Source organism: Microtus oregoni, unplaced genomic scaffold (assembly GCF_018167655.1).
Source record: "Microtus oregoni isolate MIOR12 unplaced genomic scaffold, Mior012 000000F_ref0000247, whole genome shotgun sequence".
NCBI lineage: Eukaryota > Metazoa > Chordata > Mammalia > Rodentia > Cricetidae > Microtus > Microtus oregoni.
Window position 1 is genome coordinate 74,946,733 of NW_024543059.1, and position 19,408 is coordinate 74,966,140.

A 19,408-nucleotide genomic window follows, 5' to 3' on the forward strand; every position below is an offset into this window, starting at 1 on the left:
ACTCAGTTGGTTGATGACTGCCATTATTTTAGAAGTATTGGGAAGGCGCTGGATGGTGGTGGCGCACGCCTTTAATCCCAGCACTTGGGAGGCAGAGGCAGGTGGATCTCTGTGAGTTCGAGGCCAGCCTGGTCTACAAGAGCTAGTTCCAGGACAGGCTCCAAACCTACAGAGAAAACAAACAGACAAAAAGTATGGGGAAGGAACTGTCTCATGTCATATCTGTTCTACTGAAGCACTTCCTTGTTTTAAATGTAACAAAGAGGCTAAGAAGGGCTTCATCTTCTCTCTAGACTGGAGCACAAGAATTTGTTCTCCACCGAAACCTGAAATAGCAAGAGTGAGGTGGGACTGAATTGGGCTTAAAGTCTGTCTTTTCAATGTAAGTACTTTGTAAACACTTGCAAAGACTGCCCCTCAGACAGCTGAACTTCAAAGCTTCCAGATTCTGTAATTCTTTCCATGCTGTTTCCTTAATTTGTACACCGCACTTGCTCTATTTCAGACACTGTGTTATGCTCAAGGGAATTCAAAAGCACTGGGGAGGAAGTTTCCCCCTAAGAAGCTTTTCATTTAAGGATTATGAGATAACTCAGCCAATCAAAGTGGTTCAGGGCACCAGATAGAGCGACATGCTTACAGAGGTTTGAAATGGTGGTGCTTTGGGGCCCAGTCACTGAGCAGCTAAGTTAGCAGACTCTGGAATTGACTGGAAAGATAGGAGGAGCAAGAAATAGCAAGGCGTAGAATGAAAGGGACTTCCTAAGGCCATGTCCAAACGCTGTGGGCACAGGTCAGAGTAGGTCATGAGCTAGGAGAATAAAAAACTCGGTAAGGTGGAAGTGGGGGCACATATCACAGCAGAGATCAGGAGAATATTGCTAGGTAGAAGGTGATAAGGCCTCAGCTAACAGCCTGGAATAGGGAAGAACAAAATGGCTCTAGCCAATGCCAGCAAAGGAGACTCCTCGGGAGAAGGTGGCTGTCTAGGTGGGGATAGATGTTAGCAAGGGGAGAAGTCTGTTTTGCTCTTACTGAGGTTTGGGCACCTGGGAGAGTGAGGGTGTGTAGTCTCACAATGGAGGACAGACACAGTAGGAAGTGTAGGGGCTCTGACTTTTAGAAGGATTTTAATCTATTCTTATACTAATGGGGCGAAGGCCTATTGAAAATGGTGATGAGCCTGAATTATCAAAACAATTGCATTCTTTTAATCTACCTAAACCACATAATGTCATACATGTAGGTGTTTTGATTTTACAAATTCTTAACATAGCATAAAAGTAAACTATTCTAGAAACTGGCCATGTTGGAAAGATCCTCTTTGAAGGGATTCTCTTGTCTGTCTGAAGTGCATATGAAATGAAGCAACCATTCTGGAGCACTGACGGTAAAGAAATAGTCATTTAATGTTAACCATTGTTACTTTACAGCCCACAGAAACCAACATTTTATCTTTAATTAGATTCAGCTCTAAGTACCAGAGGATGCCCAAACAGTGGTAGTTTGACGAGATAAAAATCTCATTTTCTCTAATGTCAAAGCCCAGATTCTTCTTCTTAGTGGCTGGAATATCTCATAAAGTTCCTCCTCCAATTTAAACGCTATCTCTCCTATTCATCTTTATCTAACCAAACCTTGATTGCTTCGTAGTAAATGTTTAGCAACATTAAAATTGGGAAGAACAATGCCCAAGCACATAAGCAATTAAGATGACGCAATTGGAGGTGAGGGGGAGACCAGAAAGCTCTATTTATAGCATCAGAAGAATCCAGGTAGGAGGTGAACATTTGAAAGTTGCAAGTCAAGGGATCAAGTCGTTAGGAAGGAGTCCCTAGAAAAAGAAGCAGAGAGCTCAATGTTACTTGATTGAAGGTAGGAAAGGGAGAGAGAGAGAGACAGAGAGAGAGAGAGAGAGAGAGAGAGAGAGAGAGAGAGACCAATAGTGTTGGTACTGAACCAGATTCTGGAGCTCCTAAAACAGCTTCTGGTCCTAGGTTTGGACTTGGTGCCTTAGTCCTCCTGCCTGACTGACTTTTTGCTTTGGTCTGCTTGTGGCACTAGATAGATCACTAGGAACATTCTGTCACGGGACCTGGCGTCTCTCTTCTAGCTAGAGAAGTGGATAAGGAGAGCTTGGCCGGCTGTAGAGATGCTGCATCCTTCCTGGGGCCCTCAGACCTGGGCTGGGGTGAGCACTGTGGAGAGAAGAACAGAGGCCTCCCTGAGGTCAGCTGGTTATCCTGGTTGATTGCTTTATCTGACCTCCTCTGACTTTCCCAGCTCTGAGAGAGCCTTCCTGAGGAATGGCGGCTGAAAATCCACCCAGGAATTGAAGTGTACATCAGGTACTGTGTTACAGAGCAAGAAAAAGGTTTGCCTGTCGCTTTCCACACATTTCTCATGGGCTTATACACAGTGGTATATTCAGGAAGGGAAAATGAATTAAGTGTAATCTTACTTCCTAAAGAATTTCTTTTTTTATTGCTGCTATTTTTGTTTCTGAAACAGGTTCTCACTGTGTAGCCCAGGCTGGCCTTGTGTGCGTGTGTGCATGTGTGTGTATACTCTATACATGGGTACATGGGTGTTTGTCAGTGTTGAGTCTGGACGTCAACATTGGGAATCTCTTTCTACTGTATTATTTTTTCAAAGACTGTTTCACTAACTCTGAAGCATGCAAATTCAGCTAGATGTACTAGCCAGGGTGCTCCTGGGACCTGACAGTCTCCCCTCCCCAGCACTAGGGTTCTAGACACAGGCCACCCATTGCTGGATTTTACATAGGCTCTCGGGATTTGAACTCAGATGCTCATGCTTGCACAGTGAGCACTGAGAAATCTTCTCAATGAAGGAATTCTTATTCTTGAAGGCTAAGCTTAGAGAAAACTCAGATTGTATCCCTCTGAAGGCATTTCTTGCTTTTCATTTTCAAACTTTCAAAGCTTCTGACAGTAATTCCCATGCTCTTGGAAATCCATTCTCACAGGTTGACAGAATATCGGCCCAGGAGCCCTGGGAGAACCATGCCCATTTCTAGGCTTGAATTCCCCTAGTTATTTGCTCTTCAGTATTGCTGAATAGCTCTATCATTGCCTCCTGCCTGCACTTTCTGCTCCTAACAATCTCCCTAGTCCTTGTAGCTCTACTTATTATATTTGAGCTCCTCTATTGTCTGTTCCACTCTGGGATGGGATGCCCTGTTTGTTGTCTGTTTGTTATATGGCCTTTGGTCCACAGATGATGTCACGTAATTTCCCACAGTGAATTTATCTTTATTGCTTTGAGGCAACAACAGAGCAATACAATGCCATTGTTTTATAGGAAACACTTGGTGGAGTGGCTGGGGAAGAAACATCAGCTTGCTAGCTGTGGAGTACTGGGCTGTGTTTCTATGGCCACATAAGAAATTACCTCAAATAATGGCTTAAATTACAGTCATCCCTCTGGATCCATAATAGATCTGCTTTGACACCCACAAATAACAAACCCCGTGACTGTTCAAGTCAATTCTGAAAAGTGGGGAAGTATTTATACATAACCTACGCACATTTTGCTGTGTACTGCAAACGATCCCTTGATTACTTATAACACTGAACAATGAATGTCAAGATGATGTAATTACTTGTTATTCTGAGCTGCCAAGGGAAGAAAGACAAGAAAAAAAATTTGAGCATGCTCAGTATGCAGACAGGTACAGCTTTTGTTTTTGAGCCACATTTGGTCAAGTGTAAAGATAAAGAACCTACAGGTTCTGAGGGATCTTTCTATATGTGTGTTATCTTACGTTTCTAGGTTAGCAATTTATACTGGCTAGATTTCTCACAGAATTTAAGTTCAAAATCAAGGTATCATTTGGATTGGGCTCTTCTAACTGGAGCCTTTGGGAAAGAATTATTTCCAGGCTTATTGAGGTTGTTGGCAGGACTTAGTGTCTTTGCAGTTGTGCCACTGAGACCTATGGCTTTGGCTGGTGCACTGGCTGGATACAAACTAGAATTATCTAAAAGGAGGAAATCTCAACTGAAAAATGCTCCCACAAGATCCAACTATAGGATCTTAATCACTGATTGATGAGGGAGGACTCAGTCCATTGTGGGTGCGGTCATTCCTGGGCTGGTGGTCCTGGTTTCTATAAGAAAGCAGACTGAACAGGGCATAGTAAGCATGCCAGTAAGCAGCACCCTTCCATGGCCTCTACATTGACTCCTGCCTCAGGTTCCTGCCCTATGTTACTTCCTGTTCTGACTTCCTTCTGTGATCCTCTATGATATGAAAGTGTGAGCCAAATAAACCCTTTCCTCCCAACTTGCTATAATCAGAGGTTTCTCTGTCCTGCCCTGTTCCATGGCCACTTCTAAATAATCCCTCAGAGGCTTATTTAATTATTAATGCTTAACCAATAGTTCAGCTTATTACTAGCTAGCTCTTACATTTAAACTGAAAGACCCTACAGACCCCCTCCTCAAAACCCGCAGCTAGCATGCTCCTGGGGGAACGTCCTGTTTGCTTAAAAAAAAAAAATTCTCCGGATCAGCAGCCAGCCTCTCATGTAAGAACATCCCATGTGCTCGAGAGAGCAGGATGTCTATGAGATAGGAAGACTGCAAGGCAGGATTTCAATAAGATAGGACATCAACAAAGCAGGTTGACTGCAAAACAGGATCCATGCTGAGAGAGGAAACCATTCATGTCCCCCGCCTCATTCCGATAACCACGCTTTTGCTTCTGTAAACTTGCTTTTTGCTCTTCCCTATAAAAAGCCCGCCCTCCAGTTGGCAGGTGCACAAGTCTTCCAAGAGATCTTGCCGCCCGCAGGTACCTGTGTCTACTCAATAAACCTCTTGCTAATTGCATCCTGTGGTTTGGTTTCAGAGTGTCCTGGTTCTGGGGTCTTCATCATTGGAGGAAAGGTCCTCTCTGAGGGTCTTTCAAAACAAACCCATTTCTATTCATCTCTCTTTTGCCGCATGGTCATGGTTTTTACCAGACTGCTAGCATCTTGTTTCTTGTGTGGCTGGGTTACATCGCTCTTGACTCCACCTTTCTTTCCCCTGTATTCAATTTGACTTTCTCACCTAGCTATAGACCAAAGCATTATATTATTTTTATTATCAACCAATGAGAGCAACATATATCCACAGCATACAGAAGGGTTATCCCACAGTAACTTGCTTTTATCATGGTGCTTCATTGCAGCAATAGCAAGCCTGACAAAGACAGCATGTTAGTCCCTCAGATGGCTCTTACCCCTAGAGGCCTCCCCCAGTCTCTTGCTTTGGGTCAGTGCTGTGTCAGATATTACTTATTTTCACTTATCCAAAGGCTTTACAACTTCAGACTTATGTTATTTATTTTGTGGTTTAATGATTCAAAAAGTTATGCATTATTGGTTGATGAAGTTCATTAGATAACAAAATAGATATATATATATTGAATCAAATCAACTATCTTTTCTTGGTTTCTACTTACTGTGAAAAATATTGTATTAACACCATTGCAGTGTCTAGCACATAGTTAATGGTAATTATATGTTTCTAAGTTAATTAGGCCTTGGATAATAATGGAATAAGTAAGTGAAGAAATCTAACTAGGGCTGGAGAGATGACTCAGTGGTTAAGAGCAATTGTTTCTCAGGTTCCATTTCTAACACAGGCAGCTTATAACCATCCGTAACTCCAGTTCCAGAGGATCCAGTGCCCTCTTCTGACCATTAAGGGAACAAGGCATGAGTGTGATGCATATACATATGTGCAGGTAAAACATTCATACCCCAAAATAAATACATCTAAAAAGAAAATCAATTTGTACTAATTTTACTTGTTTGAGAACCTTGAACATGAGCACTATATTTATATCACCCTCACCCTTCCCTCTGACAGGGTGTCTTTAAAATATAACTGTGATTTAATTTGTTCTTTCACGATCTTATACGTGTATAAAGTACCCTCTAATCACCCCCACTCTAGTCCCTCCCCCACATACCCCTTTCACACATTCATGTCTTTGTTTTTTTCAGACTCATTAAGTTTAACCAGGATTGCAACTGAAGACCATGGCTCTAGCCACATGAGAATCCATTAGTAGCCAGGAGTTCAGCAGGGAGGGGTAGGAATCCATGAGCATCTACTTGATGCTTGACTAACTCTTTTTTTTTAAATATTTATTTTTTTTAAATATTTATTTATTATGTATACAATATTCTGTCTGTGTGTATGTCTGCAGGCCAGAAGAGGGCACCAGACCTCATTACAGATGGTTGTGAGCCACCATGTGGTTGCCGGGAATTGAACTCAGGACCTTTGGAAGAGCAGGCAATGCTCTTAACCACTGAGCCATCTCTCCAGCCCTTGACTAACTCTTGATAGGTACATTTAGCTGGGTCCATTGCAGGCAGCCACAACTGCTGTAAGTCATAACTTCATTGGCTGAGCCACAATCAGAAGACAACATTTCACAGTCCTTTTCTAGTCAGACTTTCTTTGGACTGCCAGCTCCAGAATAATGACAGGAAGACTTCTTATTAAGTATGAAAACTTGGCCTTAGCTTAGGCTTATTCCTAACTAGCTCTTAAAACTTAAATTAACCCATTTCTATTAATCTATGTTCTGCCATGGGGCTGGCCACCTCTCCTCCATACAGTATGGCTGATTTCTTCAGCCTCCTTCCAACTTATTTTCTATATTAGTTACATTTGCTGTTACTGTTGCTGTGATCAAATACTCGACAAAAGCAACTTGTAGAAGGAGGAGTTTGTTTGGCTCATAGTCAAATGGAGAATATGGTCCATTATGGTGGGGAAGGCATGGTGGCAGGAGTGTGAAGTGTCCAGCTACACTGCATCCACAGTCAGCAAACAGAGGCATTCAGTCTTGGACCCCAGCCCCTGGCAGAGTGCTTCCCAAACTCTGGGGAGATCTTCTCTGCTTAGTTCAACCTTTCTGGAAGTACCCACGTAGACGTACCCAGATGCGGTGTCCATGACTATTTCACAAGTTGGCAGTGAAGGCGAAACAGCATAGTATCCTTTTAATATCTTTTTTCTTGTCCTTTGCTCTAGAGAAGACTTTGAACATTCAATTTAGTAGTGGTGGAGACAGCATCATCATAAAGCACGCTTTTGCTATGATTGTCACAGTGACCTTGAACTTGCTGTGTAGCTAAGACTGGCTTTGAACTTGGGGTCCTGAGTTACCCTCCCACATTCTGAGATTATATGTGTGTAGCACCACACCCAGTCTAAGATGCTATTTCTAAGGTCACACACATACTAATTGGAGTGTCAATATCTTTGTAAACCATAACGACAACCTTAAATATACCTCGAGAGTCTCTGGTTTCCACATAATAGAATATAACCACCAATATTCTCTAGGGGCTTATAGGGTCATCCTTAAAACGTTTTCATTACCAATTCTTTTTTCTTCTCCCCTTGGGACAACACTTTACTTTTATTTATTAGATTATTATACAGTGCAAGAGCCATGTGAGGTACACCAAGGCAGCTGGGTACAGGGTTGTGCTTTCTCTCTGTGCGCCAAGTTCTTAACATTTCAATGTGTTAATGAACTAAAAATCACTTAGACGCCTGTTGTTTGGAGAGCCTTATGGACATATCAGCAAACAGGCATGATTAATTAAAATAGTTGTCTCATTACCAGTCCTTAAAGGGTCTGTCTATGAAAGGCCTCTGACTTCCCACAGCATGTAAGACAACAAGTAGCATCTTTCAAGAAGGCAGGAGCCTAGAAATCTGTATAGTTTTAATCATATGAGGATCAGAGAAATGTAGGAAATAACCATGCATTTGAAGAAACAGTACTAAATATTGAAACTATTAATTTATTTTGAATTTTCTTCAGTGAGTACTAATACGAAAATATTATAGCTTGAGATAATGATGTTATTTTATCTTATAAAGTATGCATGTTTCCAATCTCGAGTAAGTGAAAATTAATAATATTCATAGCTGATACTGTCATCACTTTAAACCTTTTATTGCTAAAGTTTAATGTGGGTACCATCAAATCAATATTATAATAGGGCATCATTTTGAGCTATTCTTCTTAAGTTGGCCTCAATAGACCAGTCTGAAAACTGGAATAAAGTCACCATTCCTAAGCTCTGTGCACCAAACCAGAACTAATTTGCTATTTGAACTTTCAAGAAATATGGTTTAAAAAGAACACAGTTTCCAAAGAGACCAGTTCCAACTGGCATGATAATGAAGTTCTCCAAGCATTGCTCTCTGCAGAAAACAAAGTAACCTGCAGTAACCTGATGTTCAGTCATCTAGGTTCCTATTGTTCTGTCTCCACATCCCTCCCTTAAAAGAAAATGGCTTAGAAATTTCCACTCATCTTTTGGCTTTTGTTTCTGATGTTTTTAAGAAGCCCTTCTCTATTTATTTAAATTTTTTTCTTTTTTTTTTTTTTTCTGCTCAGCTCACCAGAACACATAGTCTTTCATGGGGAATGGAGTTTCTCCTGATTTTAGAATCGGAAACAGAAGCCAATTAAAAATCTTTAAACTGGGGCTAGAGAGATGGTGCAGAGGTTAAAAGCACTGACTGCTCTTTCAGACTCCTGAGTTCAATCCCCAGCAACCACATTGTTGCTCACAACCATCTGTAATGAGATCTGGTGCCCTCTTCTGTCATGCAGGTGTACATTCAAGCAGAATACTGTGTACACGATAAATAATCTTTAAAAAAAAATCTTTAAGCCAAATGTTAATTTTGTACTTTGACAACACCAAATTACATTTTCAAGAATTTCAGCAAAGTGTGTGTCCCAAACAGGCTTTTCAGATAAGAAAAAAAAAATGTTCATAGACTTTGGGATTCACTCACTAACCTGGTAACAATACTGTATCTCAGATAAATGAAGTCGTTGCCTAATAAAGTTATTCCTATGCTAATGCATTTATTTTGAAGAAAATTATGTGGAATTGAAGTCTCCTCCAGAGGCTCATGTGTTGAGCACGGGGTTCCCAGCTAGTAGTGATTTTTTTTTTCAGGTATTCTGGAAACTTTAGGAGGTGAGGTTTGTTGGAGAAAGTTGATCCCTGTAGGTAAGTCTTTGATGATTATTCTACTCCTTGGTCCATTCTTCACACTCTGTTTCCTATCTACCAGGAGGCAAAGACCTTGTACACAGGCAGGGTATTGCAATCAAGCAATCAAGACCCAATTATACAGCTGGCCTGAACCAGCTGGAAAAAAAAAAAGTCTCTTAGGCCCTTTGGTCACAGCATTGCAAAAGTAACTAACATAGAAAATTGGAATAAGAGAAGTGGGATCATTGCTGTCACTTACGCCCTGGTCCTCAAGTGTTTGGCACTAGTTTCTGGCACTAATCTGGGATAGTTTGAAGGGAGAGCCTTCTAGGAAAGTCCTAGAATGCTATAAAGAGAACTTCATGGGAATTCTGATGGAACTTAAAAATGTAACAAAGAAGATTTAAATCTTAGGGAAAATGAAAATGAGTTTATAAACAGGAACCAGTGCAGACACAGCCTGTCCTTTACTGGACTCTGCCATGTTATATAGACAAAGCCCAGCTGACCCTGTCTCCTCTTCTGGAGTCTAACCATTTGCCTTTCCAGCATACTGCTCTAAACCGTAGGAAACAAGACTTATGAGACTTCCTCGTTCCTCTGCCTGTCAACATTTTTCCACCTGCAAAACCTGTATGCCAACAGGGGCTAAGAGGATCAGCCCTGAAGCCGGTTTTCAAAGGAAAAGATAGAGATAATCTCCGCCATACAAACCTTTCAAAGATGATGTTGTCCTGGAGGATAAACACTCGTCTCAAGTGCAGGATCTTCCACCCGTCATATAAAGTCCTGGATGCTTCCTATTTTCAGAGGCGCTTTGCTCTGGGAGAGCCTCTATCCCATTTTTCTAAGTCCAGACTTGAATAAAACTCTCCCACCAACTTCTATCTCCTGGTTAGTCCAGCCTCCACATCACGTGGCCATCAACAGGCCCCATTCAAATATAGAATGTTGAATGAGGATGTAATAGAGCGTGCCTTTCCTCCCAGCACTCAACAGCAGGTGGATGACTGGGAGTTCAAGGCCAGCCTGAGCTACATAGTGAACACCAGGAATGCCAGAAATACATAGAGGCACCCTGTCTCAAAAAGGAAAAAGTCAGATGAAGGATAATAGTAACAATTTGGAGCTTGGGAAAAGTTTGGAGCTGCACTGGGAGACAAACCCTCTTTATTCCGTGTCAGTGGCTGTGAGAACAGGAAGGCATAAGGACAAAGCTACAGGTAAAACCTGAGAAAGAAAATGAGCTTCTAAAGCCGCAAGTCATTCCCACCACTCAAGAACATGTCGTCTGAGCTCACCAGGAGCTGTAAGTAAACGCGAGAAAGGGAAAAGCCCAAGAAAAGAAGCTCCGTGGTGTCCACAGCTGCCTTCCTCACGCAGGATCCCTTCTCAAGCACCTTTCCAGGAAAGCAGCCTCTCCGCTGGGATCAATGATCAAGGCCTTCTCTACAATTGCTTGAGCGCAAAGAGGTTTTGCCTCACAGGGGTCTCCCTCTACCTGCATTTTACAGAACACCCAAGGGAGGAATACTCCATTAGTTCATCCTGCTTCTAAATCCTGAAAAATGTCCACAGTATAATCTAAGAACACTATTGATTGGAAAGACATGCCAGCAAAGAAAAAAAAAAGAAAGAAAATAATTAGGGTCTGTTGAAAGAATGTGCTCATAATAACAATGTTAGCAATGCTCCACGTTGCAATGTCTTACAAAGCCAAAACTGCCTGGAAATAGTCTACACCTGGAACCTCACAACTAGGACCGTGGCTTTGGAACCAGGCTAGGCACTGGCCTGTAACTCCCATACAAGTCACTTACTTACCATTTATAAACCTCTACTTCCCCATAGGTGGGTCAGAGATAAGAATGCCTATGTACCCCAAGAGGATGTGAGGAAGACTAAAGGAGACCATGCCAGTAAACATTAGCTATTCTCTTCTTCATTTCTGCTCCCCAAAAGTCTTTTAGACACAAGAAGAACATTGGGAATTAAGGAAGCACACTTTAAAAAACAGCCTGTCTTAGCCAGGCAGTGGTGGTGCATGCCTTTAATCCCAGCACTCAGGAGGCAGAGACAGGCAGATCTCTCTGTGCGTTTGAGGCCAACCTGGCCTCCAAGAGCTAAAACCCTATCTTGCCAGGTGGTGGTGGCATACACCTTTAATCCCAGCACTCCCGAGAGAGGCAAGTAGATCTCTGAGTCTGAGGCCAGCCTGATCTACACAGCAAGTTCCAGGACAGTCAGGGCGACACAGAGTAACCTTATGTTGAAAAATCAATAAAAATAAAACCTATCTTTTCTTTGTAAGTTTGATAGTGAAGGTAAGACTTGTTTGGTTAGGCACTCACTCAATATTTCCATCAGTTGAGGCTTCCTTCTTCAGCATCCTAAGATTATGTATATATTCAGGAAAATATTACTTATTCAACTTCCCTATACTAGAGATTTTTTTTTTCCATGAAAAGCAAATTCTCTTGGCTGTAGGCAAGCTGACTCAGTAAAAAGAATGTTAAGCCAAATTATGAAGAAAACTAAATTTATTTGATGACCTTGTCCCTGGGGGAGGCAATGTCTCCATGCTTAGTTTCCTTATTCATCAGATTTATTGACTAAACAGTCATAATTGGATCACCAGTAGAGGGCTCTATGGTCTGACTGTAAAATGTCCCCCAGGCCTCATGTATTTGAATCCTCCTCCTACTTTGGTTGGTAATATTTTGAGAAGAGAAAAAAATGTCGCTATTAGGACAGTCCCTTTCTAGGAATTCTAGACATTATTAGTTATAAGTATTTTGGATCCCTGGCAGTGGCTTTCTCCACTGACGCAGTAAGTCAAATCAAACCAAATTAAAAAGACCAGATTTAATGATCAAAGCAACTCCAGAGTTATTTTTTTTAAATATTTATTTACTTATTATGCATACAATGTTCTGTCTGTATGCCTGAAGGCCAGTTGAGGGCGCCAGACGTCTTTACAGATGATTGTGAGCCACCATGTGGTTGCTGGGAATTGAACTCAGGACCTTTGGAAGAGCAGGCAATGCTCTTAACCACTGAGCCATCTCTTCAGCCCCCAACTCCGGAGTTATTTTCAGGGCAAGGAAGCAGGAAAGAAATCCTGCAGTAGGTCTAGGGGGCAGGCTCTTAAACACCCTGTGGGCGTGGCCTTCAGCTTTAGGGGAGGAGCCGCCACTTGGTGGGCTTTCTGAGGCTGAGGTCTGGAGAGAGGTGGGGCCGAAGAGGAGTTTCCAGCTAAACATCCAGAGCAAATGATAACTTTGATGAGAGACGTGTTATTGTACTTGGAAACTTTCTGTGAAGAAGGAGGATCCCAATAGCAGACTCGTTTGCCTTGGCATTGAGGCAGTCATTCCTGAAACTTCAGGTAAGGGCCGCCGTGGAAAGTATAGAGAACCTAAAAAGAGTAAACACAACTTTTGTACAAACAAAAAGAAAAACAAAATTGCCAGGAGGTGGTGGCGCACGCCTTTAATCCTAGCACCCAGGAGGCAGAGGCAGACGGATCTCTGTGAGTTCGAGGCCAGTCTGGTCTACAAGAGCTAGTTCCAGGACAGGCTGCAAAGTTACAGAGAAACCCTGTGTCGAAAAGCAAAACAAACAAACAAACAAAACAAAAAGAAAGAAAGAAAATCATGATATTAAGAAAAGAATGTCAGGAAGACTGTATACACAAAATGTCAGTCATATCAGAAACATCACAGAATGCAGCTAAAGACTATATGCCATAAAATGCCACTCTTACCATGTGTTATGTGGCCTTCCATATTGTTAGCTTGCCAATGGGGTAGATTGGTTACAGTCCAGCAGTAAGAAAGTTAGCAGGGAAGAAAGGAAAGGAATACTGGATTGTAGCCAAAATGGTCAAGAAGGAAGGGAAGAGAAGCATGCGATCAATCCTGACAGAGAAGGAACAAGGCTTGCGTGGGGGTGGGGGTGAGGGGTGGGGGGGAAATGAGAAAAAGACAAGGAAACGAAAGGACATGACTGCTCCTGGGTGTGGTGGAGGAGGACGTTTATAGTGGATGTGTGGGAGAGTGCAGCCAGAGGCAGGGACATCTGGGAGAGTCAGAGTGGACACTACCAGACTGAGCTGGGCCATGTGGGAGAGGGGGGAGGGTAGGAAACATGGGAATAGGAACAGCAGCAGCCAGGAGGCCAAAGGTACAAAAAGGGATGGGTAACTAAAATGTCTGTATGATATAGGGAAGAACCTCTGGGGGGAAGTACAGCCCAACCCCTGAGCAGGAGAGTTCAGGATGGAAGGTGGGATATACAAGCTGTGTATTTCCTGTGACAGGTAGGGACTGAGGGGTGCTGGGAGAACCTGACAGCCAGGTCTAGCTTTGATATGTTAAATAGACATTTCAGTCATTTGTCCCATGTTTGAAACTTAACAGGGGGTGGGGGAGACTGAACTGAGATCACAAGACACTCATGTAATCTAGTGAAGTTAAGTTTTGAAATGTCAGATAAAATTGTTAACTACTCCTTTAAAAAACATTTTTTTAAAAAAAAGTGTGGTGTGTGTGTGTGTGTGTGTGTGTGTGTGTGCGCGCGCGTGCGCACTTGAGTACTTTCATTCAGTAGTCAGAAGAGGACCCTGGATCCACTGGAGCTGGGGTTATGAGCTGTGGGTTATCAGTTGTGAGCTGTGTGATGTGGGTGCTGGGAACCAAATTCAGGTTTCCTGCAAGAGCAGACAGCACTGTTGGCTGCTGAGCCATTTCTCCACTCCCGGTTGTATTTATTCTTTAAATACTTTGGAAAATAATTTAGAGGTGAACAGTGAGAACCGACTGTGGTGGCTCCTTTAAAGCAATACTTGAAAGGCTGAGACAGGAGAACCTTAAATCCAATGTGGCCCTGACATACCAAAAAATATTGATACAAAACAAAACAAAACAAAACAAAACATAAAACCCACCAGAGATTAAAAACAGTTAAAAGTTATTTTATTTATTTATTTATTTTTAGTTTTTCGAGACAGGGTTTCTCTGTAGCTTTGGAGCCTGTCCTCGCACTTGTAGACCAGGCTGGCCTCGAACTCACAGAGATCCGCCTGCCTCTGCCTCCCGAGTGCTGGGATTAAAGGCGTGCGCCACCACCGCCCGGCCTAGAAGTTATTTTAAATGAAAGTAGTTTTGAACTGGATGAACCCACTCAAGTGCTGATGTTAAAAGGGTTGTGGTCATTTTATTAATATGGATGCATAGCCTGCCTGTATTCCTGAGTTTTTTTCCCATTTTAGGAGTTCTAACAAGGCCCATGGAGGCTTGCTTTGCTCCACAGCCACGTCTGCTGCAAGCCCAGGATGACCTCCCTGCCTTCTACACCACGCCTTTAGGAGAAAGGGAACTAACAGTCTAATTAGATTGGTCACTAAGAAAATAGGCACAGCCCACGCCCAGGCCCCAAATGCTGACACCACAGCACCAGAGTGTGTGGGCCTTCCCGGCTGCCCAAGACTGCCTACCTCAGGCTTTTTGGCTTACACTGAAAATTAGTTTTGTTTTGCTGTGTTTCATATTTTGGCTTACTATATAAAAGTGTGACACATGGTGGCAAAAAGACCAACTCCAGCGAAGATATCTACAGTGGAATCTGGAGGGGTGACCACGGGAATATGCAAATTGTCAGACTAGCCTTTTCTGTTTGGGGCAGTTTTAACTTTGAGATTAGCCTCAAAAGAGGATTAAATTTTCCCTACCAAAAAAAAAAAAAACCCACATATCTTAATAGTTGGTAAAAAAAAAAATCTGGCATTTTCTGCCCAGCTCCTGGAACTACCCCATTCTACACACAGTTGGCAGAACTAGAATTAAAATCTTATGGCTTATTCTTGGGCATAGACTCAAAGGATGCCCAATTATTCCATAAGGACACTTGCTCAACTTATTAATAATAGCCTAACCTAGAAACAACCTAAATGCTCCTCAACTAAAGAATGGATAAAGAAAATGTGGTCCACTATGGACTATTACTCAGTGGTAAAAAACAAAACAAAACAAAACAAAACAAAAAAACAATGACATCATGAAATTTACAGGCAAATAGATGGAACTAGAAAAAAAATAGTCCTGAGTGAGGTAACCCAGACCCAGAAAGCAAACACAGTATGTACTCACTCATCAGTGGATATTAGATGTAAAGCGAAGAATAACCGGGCTACAATCCTCAGCCCCAGAGGAGTTAGGTAACAAGGAGGACCCTAAGAGGGTGCATGGATCTCCCTGGAATGAGAAAATAGATGAGATGTCCTGCATAAACTGGGGGTGGGGGTGGGGTAGAGAAAATGGGATAGGGGATGGGAACATAAGGGATTAGGATAGTCAATTTGGGGGCAGGATGGAGGGGGACAGTAATGAAGAAATATCTTCACAGAGTGGGCCATTATGGGGTTAGGGAGAAACCTGGTACCAGGGAAGTTCCCAGGAACCTACAAGGATGACCTCAGCTAAGACTCCCAACAACAGTGGAGAGGATGCCTAAACTGGCCTTCCCCTGTAATCAGATTGGTGACCACCCTAATTGTCATCCCAGAGCCTTCATCCAATAGCTGATGGAAGCAGATGCAGAGATCCACAGCCGAGCCCTGGGCCAAGCTCTGGGAGTCCAGTTGAAGAGATTATATGAGCAAAGGGGTCAAGATCATGATGGGGAAACACACAGAGACAGCTGACCTGAGCTTGTGGGAGCTCACTGACTCTGGACCAGCAGCTAGGGAGTTGGCATGGGACCAACCTAGGCCTATTGCATGTGAGTGAAAGACAGTGTGTAGCTTGTTCCTTTGTGGGACACCTAGCAGTGGGACCAGGACCTGTCCCTAATGCTTGAACTGACTCTTTGGAACCCATTCCCTATAGTGGGGTGCCTTGACAAGCTTTGTGTGACTCTCCATTTGTTCTGTGCAGCAGGAAGCTGGCCCATGAGAAGGAGGATGGGCAGAGGAGAATTTAGGATATTTATCATCCATCTTTCTCCTGCAGTCACCAGTACTCTGTCCTTCCTTCTGGAAAAGGCCTCTGCTCTATTAAAATAACACTCCCCCATGGTTCTATCTCCAACAACCATGTTTACTCCTCCAACTATAAGTGTTGAGGTGGAAGGAGCCATCCATCCTCTTAGCCCCAAGGATTTGCCCCTGATTATTTTCTACTACAGCGCAGAGCTGTGGTTCAGGTAGAAAGGAAGGCTTCTAATGGGTTTTCTGCCCCTCCTCCATAATAGGTTTCTGTGCCGATGCAGTAGTAAGCCAGGTCAAGCCAAACTGAAAAGGTAGAACAGGTTTATTTGAGCAAAGCAACTCCTGGGAAGATCTCCAGTCCCAGAGATCAAGGCTGGAGAAGCTATGCCCACAAATCAAAGCAGGGAAACTTAATAGGTTGTAGGCAAGGTGATGTCATATCTACCCCAAGCTGGGTTTGTACCCAATTACAGTCAAAATCTGAGTGATTAGGCAGAGACTTGGGTAGCTGGCAACTTTAGAGGAGAAAGCTGCAGCAACTACCAAGAATGCAGAACTGGGCTTTTTGGCACCTTTGTTTTGCTCAGAGACCCTATGAGTGGGCAGGGTTTGGAGATAGAGCCTGGAATGGGACTCTCCATGCAGGAGCAAGCTAGAGGTTCCAACGGAACAGCTTCAGCTAGGTGGTAGTAGCAGCACCTGCCTTTAATTCCAGTTCTTGGGAGGTAGGTCGATCTCTATGAGTTCAAGGCCAGTCTGGTATGAAGAGCAAGTTTTAGAACAGCTGGGGATACACAGGGAAATGCTGTTTCAAATAAATAAGTACAGAGAGAGAGAAAGAAAGAAAGAAAGAAAGAAAGAAAGGGGAGGCTTCATATAAAGATGTTCAAGGAGACTGAAGCTTGTTCTGTAGAACAGAAATAGACCATATTTTTGTTTTATATAACTTGGTTCAAATTGTCTAGCGAAATCACTGCATATATTCTAAGATTGCTGCCTGAAACCATTATTAAAATGGTCCCACCTCTGGCCAGCAGCACACTAAGAATTCTTGGAAAGAATAAAATTATGCTTGCATTTTAAACTCTGCTCTGTAATTCAGAGTCCCCTTGTCACTCTCCGTCAGCCTGGACCTGCCTATAATTGGAGTGATCCCCAAAATAGCAAACATTTAATATACATTATGTGCCAGGTCCTCATCTGATCATTTTACTAAACTTTAATATTCACAGAAAATCTACAAAATAGACACTAAACTTAGAGCAATTTGACAAAGGCAAACCAAGGCCCAGGGAGGCTAACTAACTCATCGGAATCCACACAGCTAATACTGACCAAAGGCAGAATGCAAGGTCAGGTAAAGACACTGAGGAATACAAGATGAACTCAAAACAAAAAAGCAAACAGCCCAGACATCTGCTGTGCCCTGCTTAGTTCTCATGTCAACTTGACATAAGCTACAATCGCCTGAGAAGATGCAACTCCAATTGAGAAAATGCCTCCCTAAGAGACTGTGGTGTGTGATCAAGCAAAAAGTTCCAGAATGTAAGAGATATTTTCATAACATTGCATCACTGAGTTGATTTAATGCCAAAATGCTCTTCTGCCAAAGGGGGTTTCTCAGATACTGTGTTGGTTTCGGTTTGGGGTTTCTTCCTGGAATGGAGGTCATGTTTCATGCTCAAATGTCGTTGATGGTTATGCAGGTGCACAGGTGGAGCGCGTGTCTTCTGTGTGCCCACAGCAGATTTCATACATGGTTCTTCACTTAGTCATTCTTCACAGACCCTGCCCCTGTTTGGCTCTGCCTTTTCCTCGTGGCCTATTTGCAGCTTCACTTAAGATGTTACTCCTTGGGGCTGGAGAGATGGCTCAGTGGTTAAGAGCATTGCTTGCTCTTCCAATGGTCCTGAGTTCAATTCCCGGCAACCACATGGTGGCTCACTACCATCTGTATTGAGGTCTGGTGCCCTCTTCTGACCTGCAGACATACACACAGACAGAATATTGTATACATAATAAATAAATAAATAAATATTTTTTAAAAAAAGATGTTACTCCTTGGGGGCTGGAGAGATGGCTCAGAAGTTAAGAGCACTGCCTGCTCTTCCAAAGGTCCTGAGTTCAATTGCCAGCAACCACATGATGGCTCACAACCATCTGTAATGATATCTGGTGCCCTCTTCCAGCCTGCAGGCATACACACAGACAGAATATTGTATACATAATAAATAAATATTTAAAAAAAGATGTTATTCCTTGAGGGTGGAGACATAGCTCAGATGTCAGAGTGCTTGCTGAGCATACATTAGAGGCTCAGTCTCCAGCACTACACAAACTGTGTGTAGTGGGGCATGCCTGTGATAGCAGAACCTAAGATTTAAAATTATACATATGTGCTTATTTATATATGTCTTTGTGGGTTATAAGGAAAGGAAGGGAGAAGATATCTTAAGGAAGTTTGGGAAAGAGTAGATAATGGAACATATGTGATATGAAAACAGAGGGGAAGCTATCTGGGCATAGGACAGGAATCAGCCAGAGGTAGGCAGAGAGGTATGGAGAGGGGCCATGGGGAGGGGTGATGGAGGAAGGTCATTGGCTAATAAAGGAACTGCCTTGGCCCATTTTATTGGTTAGAGGATAGGTGGGAGGAGTAAACAGAACAGAACGCTGGGAGGAAGAGGAAGTGAGCTCAGTCTCCACAGCTCTCCTCTCGGGAGCAGACGCCTGAGAGAGACGCCATGCCCCGCTTCCAGGCAGACGCATGCTATGAAGCTCCGACCCAGGATGGACATAGGCTAGAATCTTCCCGGTAAGACCGGTGCTACAGTTTATTAGAAATGGGTTGATCGGGATATCAGAATTAGCCAGTAAGGACTAGATAGAAATGGGCCAAGCAGTGTTTAAATGAATACAGTTTGTGTGTTGTTATTTCAGGCATAAGCTAGCCGAGCAGGCGGCCGGGGTGCTGGGAACGCAGCCCCGCCGCCCTAATTACTACAGAGGGGAATATAAAAACAAAATATAATAGCACATATGCATGAAGATGCTGTGGTGTTTGAATAAGAATGGTCCAGTCACCAGGGGGAGTAGAACTGTTTGAAAGGATTAGAAGGATTAGGAGATGTGACCTTATTGGGGTGGGTTTTGAGGTTTCAGAATCCATGCCAGGCCCGGTCTCTCTCTCTCTCTCTCTCTCTCTCTCTCTCTCTCTCTCTCTCTCTTCTCTGTCTGACTGAACTCTCAGCTACTTCTCCAGAGCTATGCCTGCCTCTTCTGCACCATGCTCTTGCCACGATGATAATGGACTCTAAGTCTCTGAAATTGTAAGCCAGCCCTCAATGAAATGTTTTCCTTTA